This window comes from Quercus suber, unplaced genomic scaffold (genome assembly GCF_002906115.3).
Source record: "Quercus suber isolate HL8 unplaced genomic scaffold, Cork oak 2.0 scaffold_450, whole genome shotgun sequence".
Classification (NCBI taxonomy): Eukaryota; Viridiplantae; Streptophyta; class Magnoliopsida; order Fagales; family Fagaceae; genus Quercus; species Quercus suber.
The window spans coordinates 299,587-308,009 of NW_027069901.1; the positions used below are offsets into that span (position 1 = coordinate 299,587).

The 8,423-nt window shown below is 38.7% G+C and overlaps 1 long non-coding RNA gene across 1 annotated transcript; it reads right to left on the bottom strand.

The window, feature by feature from the left end:
* Positions 1-542: 542 nt before the first annotated feature.
* Positions 543-899, bottom strand: LOC136062757 (uncharacterized). Its single transcript, XR_010624476.1, has 2 exons — positions 801-899; positions 543-698 (listed from the first exon to the last, which is right to left on the bottom strand). It is a non-coding gene; the product is annotated as an uncharacterized LOC136062757 (long non-coding RNA).
* Between the last annotated feature and the right edge of the window lie 7,524 nt (positions 900-8,423).

Sequence of the window (8,423 nt, forward strand, 5' to 3'; positions counted from 1 at the left end):
TTTTTAATTTTAGTTTTGGGAGTTTGTCTTATATACATCCTGGTTACTAAGGTTGTGCCCCTTATTGCTCTAGTTTTAATTAGATTTATTACTTATCAAAAAAGAATTCTTCTTGGTGAAAGTGATGTGAACCCATGAAACAAAAATTATCAAAAAAGAATTCTTCTTGGTGGTTTTACAAGTTGGCGAAGGGAATTGCCCTGGAATTTTTGACTCCAGATCTCCTTGGATACTTTCTAGCAGATTAGATTCCCATTTCTCAGGGTACTGGTAGGGGTGTACACGGTTCGGTTCGGTCGGTTTTGGAAAAGTTTTTTGCACCACACCTATGAGGTGCGGTTTCACCCTATGCTTAACCGCACCTCACATTCGAAAGATAAAAACCGGTCTACACAAGGTGCGGTTAATCTTAGCAGTTCGGTGCGGTTCGTTCAGTGCTAACTTCAATAAAATACTAGTAAATAAAAACTATACAAGCAACTTTCTCAGTGCTAAAATCACAACATACTAGCATGATATAATAAACTAAAGTCACAACAGTATAATCAGTCAATAGGATGATCAACAAATAAATTTACAATCTTTGAACCCTAGAAACAAAATCAAAAAACAAACAACTTGAGAAAATACCCAGAAACTATTTAAGCCTTTCAGATTTATGCCTTTACTAGGCTGAAGCTGAATCTTTTAAATTACCCCTGAAATTACAAGAAAATAACCAAAAAATAAAAAATTAGAATCAACAAGAAATATTTAGTGACCATAAAATAAAACTAAAACAAAGTAGGGGTTAGGGTTACCAAAGACAGAACTACATAGTAGCAGAGCCACGGTAGAGAACGGAGATGATAAGGAGATTCACTGTCTTAGGTATTAGGAATTTCGTGAGACCGTGAGAGGAAAGTCTTTCTTTGTGAGAGAGTGAGACTAAGAGTCAGAGATGAGTTTTGAGAAAGAGACTGAGAGCTTGGGTTCTTAAATAGGGGAAGGTTAGGTAGGAGCCTAAGACTGAGAATTTGAGAGGGAAAAACTACTGTTTGTTTGACGGGATTAGAGCATGGAGAAAAAATTATGTGGGTGAGTGCAAAAGAGAAGAGAAAAATGGTTGGTGGGAGCCTGAAAATCTGAGATTGAGAGGGAAACACTACGGGATTAGGGTTTAGAAGAAACATTATGTGGCTGACTGAGAGCAAAAAAAGAAGAGAAAATCAGGTTAGGTGAGAGCCTGAAATTGAGAGGGAAAAACTAATATTTTGTTCGGCGAGATTAGGGTAAGAGCATTTGCAGCAGTGGAGCTAAAAAGCTATAATGTTATTTTAGCTCCACCAATATACCAAAAAAGCCTTGCAGCAGTGGAGGCAAAGTTATAATTTTTTGCTGATTTGCTACAGTGCACATCTATCTATAGATGTGCACTGTAGCAGACATCTAAAAAAAAGAAAATACTTTTTTATTCAACCTCTGATTAAAATAATGCAACTTACTTTATTTTATTTTATTTCTTTTATTCTATCTCACTGTGCTCTCTCTCATCAAGCTCTCATCTCTCTCATCAAGCTTTCATCTCTCTCATCAAGCTCTCATCTCCCAGCCCACGCCGTCGCTGTCGCCGTCCCACTCCATCCATGCCCACGCCTCAGCCCACGCCGTCCTAGCCGATCCACTTCAGGTCAGTGCTCTCTCTTCTTTTGTAGTGAATTTTTTCATCTGGGTGTTTGTTGTTTTGGCTTAATTTTTCTAGGTTTAGTGTTATTTTGTGGTGAAAAATGGTGTTGTCACTATGTTGTTTTGGGCAAATGGTGTTATTTTTTTGCTGTTTTTGCTGGGTATAACATCTGAATGGAGGAATGTATTGGGAATTTTCTGTTTGCAGTGATGATGATGATGGCGGTAGAAGAGTCGGCGGCGGCGGTAGCAGTGGCGGTTGCAAGTGGTTGTGATTGTTGTTTATTGTAATGGATATATTATTTTATTGTGATGTTTATATTATTTTATTTTGTTGAAAGTTAAAATAAATTTACTGCTGCAGTATGTGTGTAGGTAAAATAGATAAAATAACTTTTGATAAAGCTAAAAATATAAATTTTTAGCTCTACTATTGCAAATGCTCTAAAGAAGAGAAATGAATGCAGCTATGAATGTGATGACTGAGTTCTGGAGTCTTGAGAGTAGCAGAAGTCTAAAGTGTAAAGATGAGAAATGAGAATTGAGTAGGAGGAGAAAAGACGTTTGTGGCTGAAATCACAAGAGGGAAAAAAATCTTGCACAGTAACTGACTCTATCAGTGACAGGCATCTTTTTTTATTTTTTTATTTTTTTCAAAAAACGCAAGTGGCACTGGGGCAGTGGCATGACTGAAATGAAAACACATTAACCCATATATGGCCACAGCATTTTTTTTTTTTTAATATATTTCTTTCAAAAAATGCAAGTGGGAGACACTTACTTGGACAAGACCACACAGAGCCTCAGACTTTCCTCCTGACACACACAAGCTTCATGACTAGTCCCTTGACTTTTTTATTCAAAAATTTCTTTTGATAAGGACGACCTCGTTAGTCGTTCCTGGGCGTTCCTTTTTTTTTCTTTTTTCTTTTTTTTTTTCTTTTTTTTTTTTTTCTGACACTAAAACGACGCCATTTTGAACCTGATAGTAAAATTTTAAAATGATTCCAAATCGGCGTCGTTTTGAATCAGATTTTTTTTAAAAAAATTTAAATGAAACGGCGTCGTTCTAACTTCCTTCTTCTTCCTTAATTCCTTTGCTTCTCTCAGACCTCAGTTTCACGCCAAACTGACTGGTACTCTCTCTGTCTCCCGCTAAATTCTTTTATTTTAAAACTAATGAATGATTATATATTATATGTATAAGTTAAATATATATATATATATATCGGTTCGGTTCGGTTTCTCTTCGGTTTGCTGATCTTGCTGCTGACCACCGCACCGGCCGACTTCGGTAATGGAAAAGGCCTACCGATCATCACGCCGGGAACCTTCGGTGGAGCTTTCAGCGGTCAGATCGGCGCTATTTCGGGCGGTTTTGTCGGCGCCGGTGAATTCTTGAACAGGCCTAGGTACTGGGTTGAGTATTATATATTCTAGCAGGTTACATTTGCATTTCTCTAGGTACTGGACTGAGTATTATATATTGCCAATCAACCAATTGCAAATTCTTGATTAGTATTATATATTCACTTTGTACTTTATTTAAATATGTTATTTTAGTGAATGTAGCAAATAAGTGAAGATAACAAAGAAAGTCGTGGAAAGCAAAAGGCCATACATATTGCTGGATTTAAAAGCCTTGCACAAACACGACTTTGAAATAAAACATCGGCGTAACATGAACTTGGTCCGTTTGGATTGAGGGGAAGGAGGAGAATAAAGTGGAATAGAGTATAATTAACTTAAATTAACATATTTTCAGTCAACTTTACTCTACTCCCCCCACTTCCTTCCTCCCTCTTCAATCCAAACAGATCTTTAAGGTGTGGTTTGGATAGCTGAAATACAAACGCATTTTGCTTCGGCGTTTCCCTTTTTTTTTTTTTTTTTTTTAAGACCAACACCAAGGCATATGAATAGTAAAAAAAGAGTGAACAATAAATTTTTTATTATTTTTTTATTGTTTTTAGTTTTTAGTTTTCAGCAAAATAAGCGGTATCTAAACAGAACCTAAGTACTAGATTTTTTGTTTAGTTTGAACATTTATGTTCAAGTGTTGTATTTATTTCTTAAGCATTTTGGAACTTTAATTATGGCATTTTGAAACTTTAGTTTGGGTATTGTTACTCAATTTTTAGACTTATGTTCCAGTTTGGACTTTCTCATGATGGTATTTATGTTCTAATTTAGGCATTGTCACTCTAAATTGATTTATATTTTGGACTTCAATTTCAATATTTTAGACTTGTAAGTAAAATTTGATCATGGTATTGTGTCTTAGTATAACCAAAATTATTAAAAAAAATTATTTGTAATTGCATTATAAACAGGTTATTAACATTTTCAAAACCCAAATGTTTTCAAAATTATAAATGACCAAGATTAAACTATCATGATTAACCGTAAAAGAAAAATCATTAGAAACCTTATAGTGGTAGTTCTAACCGCCATAACAAACAAATAAAAAAATGCCCCTAGGTACGAGGATAAACTATTTAGATTGTCAATGGTGAAAAGTCTTTTGATTACCCGATAACTAGTTCTGGTGGGTGGATACAGTTGTTCATAGGAGTTTAATTAATAGTGAAAATTGTTGTACAGTATGTTTTATGTCGCTGGTTCTAATGGCACTACTTCTTTGTTGCGTCATAGAGCAAAATGTCATGAGGTTGACAATGAAATTGTGTCTCATCAGCCTTTAGATCAAGCTACGTATAGGGAAATGGTTGCATTGGCAATCATTAGGCACAACTATCCATTCTCATTTGCAGAACATGAGAACAATAGGTTGCTTCATTGTTATTTGAATCCTGATGTTAAGACTATATGTAGGAACACTGCAAAATCGGATGTGATAAAAATATACAGGAGAGAAAAGGAAAATTTGAAACATGATTTAAAGTCAATTACTAGGAGCCTTGTGGAGGATTTTGGCAACTTGTGCCTATCTCAATCTAGTTCATATGTCGATGAGGATTAGGCGAAAGGAAGCTATTTTAAGGTAAATTTTTCTATTGTTTGTGTAATTTTTTTATAGGTTTTGGTAGTGGGAGCTAATTGTTCTTGTTTTAATTATTATGTCTTCTGGCACATTTATTACTTCAGTATACCTTTTCATAAATTGCTAGTTCATGGGATATATCCATTTTATAGAGAAAGTTATATTTACTTGGTCTTGCTGGGATGATATAACTTTTGTAGTGAGAGTTGCCATGGATGAGATTTCTTAAATATAGGTCCAGATGTATTGACTGATCGTTTCACTACATGGAGGACATATGTGAATATTTTGGCTTACATAAGAAGTTTTGTGACTTGATAGTAAAGTATATTGGATGACATTATGTTTTTCACTTCTATTTTTTTCCCTTTCTGTGCAGCTTGTATCTGCCGCATACAAGAAAAAAGAGGTTAACATCTAGGATCCTAAGTGATGATGCCGAAAATATCACCAGTGAGTTGCACAATGCTTGTACGCTCGAAACGACACCTGCACAACAAAAAAGGAGAAGACCTAACAGAGAGCACCGGTGTGGTGCCGGCCAAATACCCTCCGAAGGTCAAGTTAGAACAACTTTTTCAACTCTAGAGTGCTAGAGAGGGGTTAATTATGCGTACCTCGATTTGTGAGGGTATTGGGGCTTTTATAGTAGTCGAAAGTTGACCTTTTTTACTTGGAGTCGAAGTCTTTCCTTGTAGAATTCCTCTTGAGGAGTCCCAAACGTGATGGACAAGTCATATTCCTTATAAAGAAGATCTCCATCGATGCATGCAGCTTCTAGAACCCTAATTACGCTAGGACTCTAATTACCCTAAAATCTAGGGGTGTGCGCAAGTATTCCCATATAGGGATTCTGTCTGACACGTGGCCAGCAAATCCGTTCTCACCGAGTCTTGCACCTGATGGGCCCGTCCATCAACATTGCTTGGATCCGTCAACTTATTTTCTCCTCTTCAGTTGCCCCCTTCACCCTATGGGTCCGTGATCTCAGAGTGAAAGGACCCGTGGGGTGACGATTCGATTTGGATCTTGAGAGACTTGTCAATCTTTGACAGGCTAGCCCAAAATTATTCATGGCGTAGGGGACCTAAATTTTGACCAAGGCACTTTTGGGTGACATGGTCCATCTGTCCTCCTGTAGGTAAGAAGACTTAGAATTTTCACCGAGGCATTCGCGGGTGACTTGGTTCGTCCTTCCAACAGTAGATAAGGACTTAAATTTGTACCAAGGCATTTGAATGACTTGGTCCGTCCTTCCACCCGTAGGTAGAAGGACATAAATTTTGTACCAAGGCACTTGAGTGACTTGGTCCGTCCTCCACCGTAGGTAGAAGGACTTAAATTTTGTACCAAGGCACTTGTGACTTGGTTCGTCCTTCCACCCGTAGGTAGTAGGACTTAAATGTTTTACCAAGACACTCGTTGGTGGCTTGGTTCGGCTTCCACCCTGTAGGTAGGAAGACTTAGAATTTGTACCAAGGCACTTGTGAGTGACTTGGTCCGTCCTTCCACCGTAGGTAGTAAGACTTAAATGTTGTACCAAGACACTTCGTTGATTGCTTGTTCTCTTCCACCCGTAGGTAGGAGACTTGAATTTTACCAAGACACTTGTGAATGACTTGGTCCGTCCTTCCACCTGTAGGTAGTAGAACTTAAATTTTGTACCAAGCACTTGTGAGCGACTTGGTCCGTCCATCCACCCGTGTAGAGACTTAAATTTTGTGCCAAGGCACTTGAGTGACTTGGTCTGTCCTTCCACCTGTAGATAGAAGGACTTGAATTTTGTACCAAGACACTTTAGTGACTTGGTCCGTCCTTCCACCCGTAGGTAGTAGGACTAAAATTTTGTACCAAGGCACTTGTGAGTGACTTGGTCCGTCATTCCACCCATAGGTAGAAAGACTTAAATTTTGTACCAAGGCACTTGTGAGTGACTTGGTCCGTCCTTCCCCCCGTAGGTAGGAAGACTTAATTTGTACCAAGGCACTGTGAGTGACTTGTCCGTCCTTCCACCCGTAGGTAGGAAGACTTAAATTTTGTACCAAGGCACTTGTGAGTGACTTGGTCCGTCTTCACCCGTAGGTAGAAGGACTTAAATTTTTACCAAGACACTTGACTAACTTGGTCCGTCCTTCCACCCGTAGGTAGAAGGACTTAAATTTTGTACCAAGATACTTGAGTGACTTGTCCGTCCTTCCACCTGTAGGTGAAGGACTTAAATTTTGTACCAAGGCACTTGTGAGTGACTTGGTCCGTCCTCCACCCGTAGGTAGTAAGACTTAAATGTTGTACCAAGACACTCGTTGATGGCTTGGTTCGTCCTTCCACCCGTAGGTAGGAAGACTTAGAATTGTACCAAGGCACTTGTGAGTGACTTGGTCCTCCTTCCACCCGTAGGTAGTAGGACTTAGAATTTGTATCAAGGCACTTGTGAGTGACTTGGTCCGTCCTTCCACCCGTAGGTAGTAGGACTTAAATGTTTTACCAAGACACTCGTTGGTGGCTTGGTTCGTCCTTCCACCCCGTAGGTAGGAAGACTCAGAATTTGTACCAAGCACTTGTGAGTGACTTGGTCCGTCCTTCCACCCGTAGGTAGTAGGACTTAAGTTTTGTACCAAGGTACTTGTGACTTGGTTCGTCCTTCCACCCGTAGGTAGTAGGACTTAAATGTTTTACCAAGACACTCGTTGGTGGCTTGGTTCGTCCTTCCACCCCGTAGTAGGAAGACTCAGAATTTGTACCAAGGAACTTGTGAGTGACTTGGCCCGTCCTTCCACCCGTAGGTAGTAGGACTTAAATTTTGTACCAAGGCACTTGTGAGCGACTTGGTTCGTCCTTCCACCCGTAGGTAGTAGGACTTGGAATTTTGTATAAGAATCGGGTGCCGTTAGCATCCCTAATTGTCAGTATCCTTGGTTGTCGATCCATCCCATTGGGATGAGGACTAGGTGTCCGTCGGCTTCCTTTTTGTAGTGTTTAGCCCTCTGAAGTCTTACTGAAGCGTTGTGGTTTGTCTTATACTTATACGTAGGATTGGGCATCCTTTGCATGGTAGGCCATTGATACACTGCCCCGGACGTGTGATGCCTGAACTTTCAACCTTCGGGGCGCGTTGTAGTCCTCTATTAGCGTGCCATTCTTAAGGTATTTTGTCCGTCTACCTTTGTTCATGGACATGCATCCATCTTTCTTTTCTTTTCTTTTTCTTCTTTTTTTTTTTTTTTTTTTACCTTGGACTTGCATATGCATCCGTCCACCTTCTTTCTCTTCTCTCTTTTTTTTTTTTTTTTTTCACCTTGGACTTGCACATGCATCCGTCACCTTCTTCTTCTTTTCTTTTTTTTCTTTTTTTTTCCTTGGACTTGCACATGCATCCGTCCACCACCTTTTTTTCTTTTTTTTTTCCGTGCACCTTTTTTTGAAGAGGATAACATCCTCTTGTCCGTCCACTTTGAGTGTTCATCAAATTTTTTTTTTTTTTTTTTGGACATGCTTGCATTCATCCTATCTTCTCTTTTTTCCAGGGACGTGCATGCATCCGTCCTTCCTATTTATTTTTTTTTTCGTCCACCCTTAAGTGTTCAAATTTTTTTTTTTATTCATTTAGTTTTTGTCCGTGCACCTTTTTTGAAGAGGATAACATCCTCTTTGTCCGTCCACCTTTGAGTGTTCATCAAATTTATTTATTTATTTATTTATTTATATTATTTTTTTTGGGTGGCCGTCCATGCATGCATCCGTCAGGCCCTTTTTT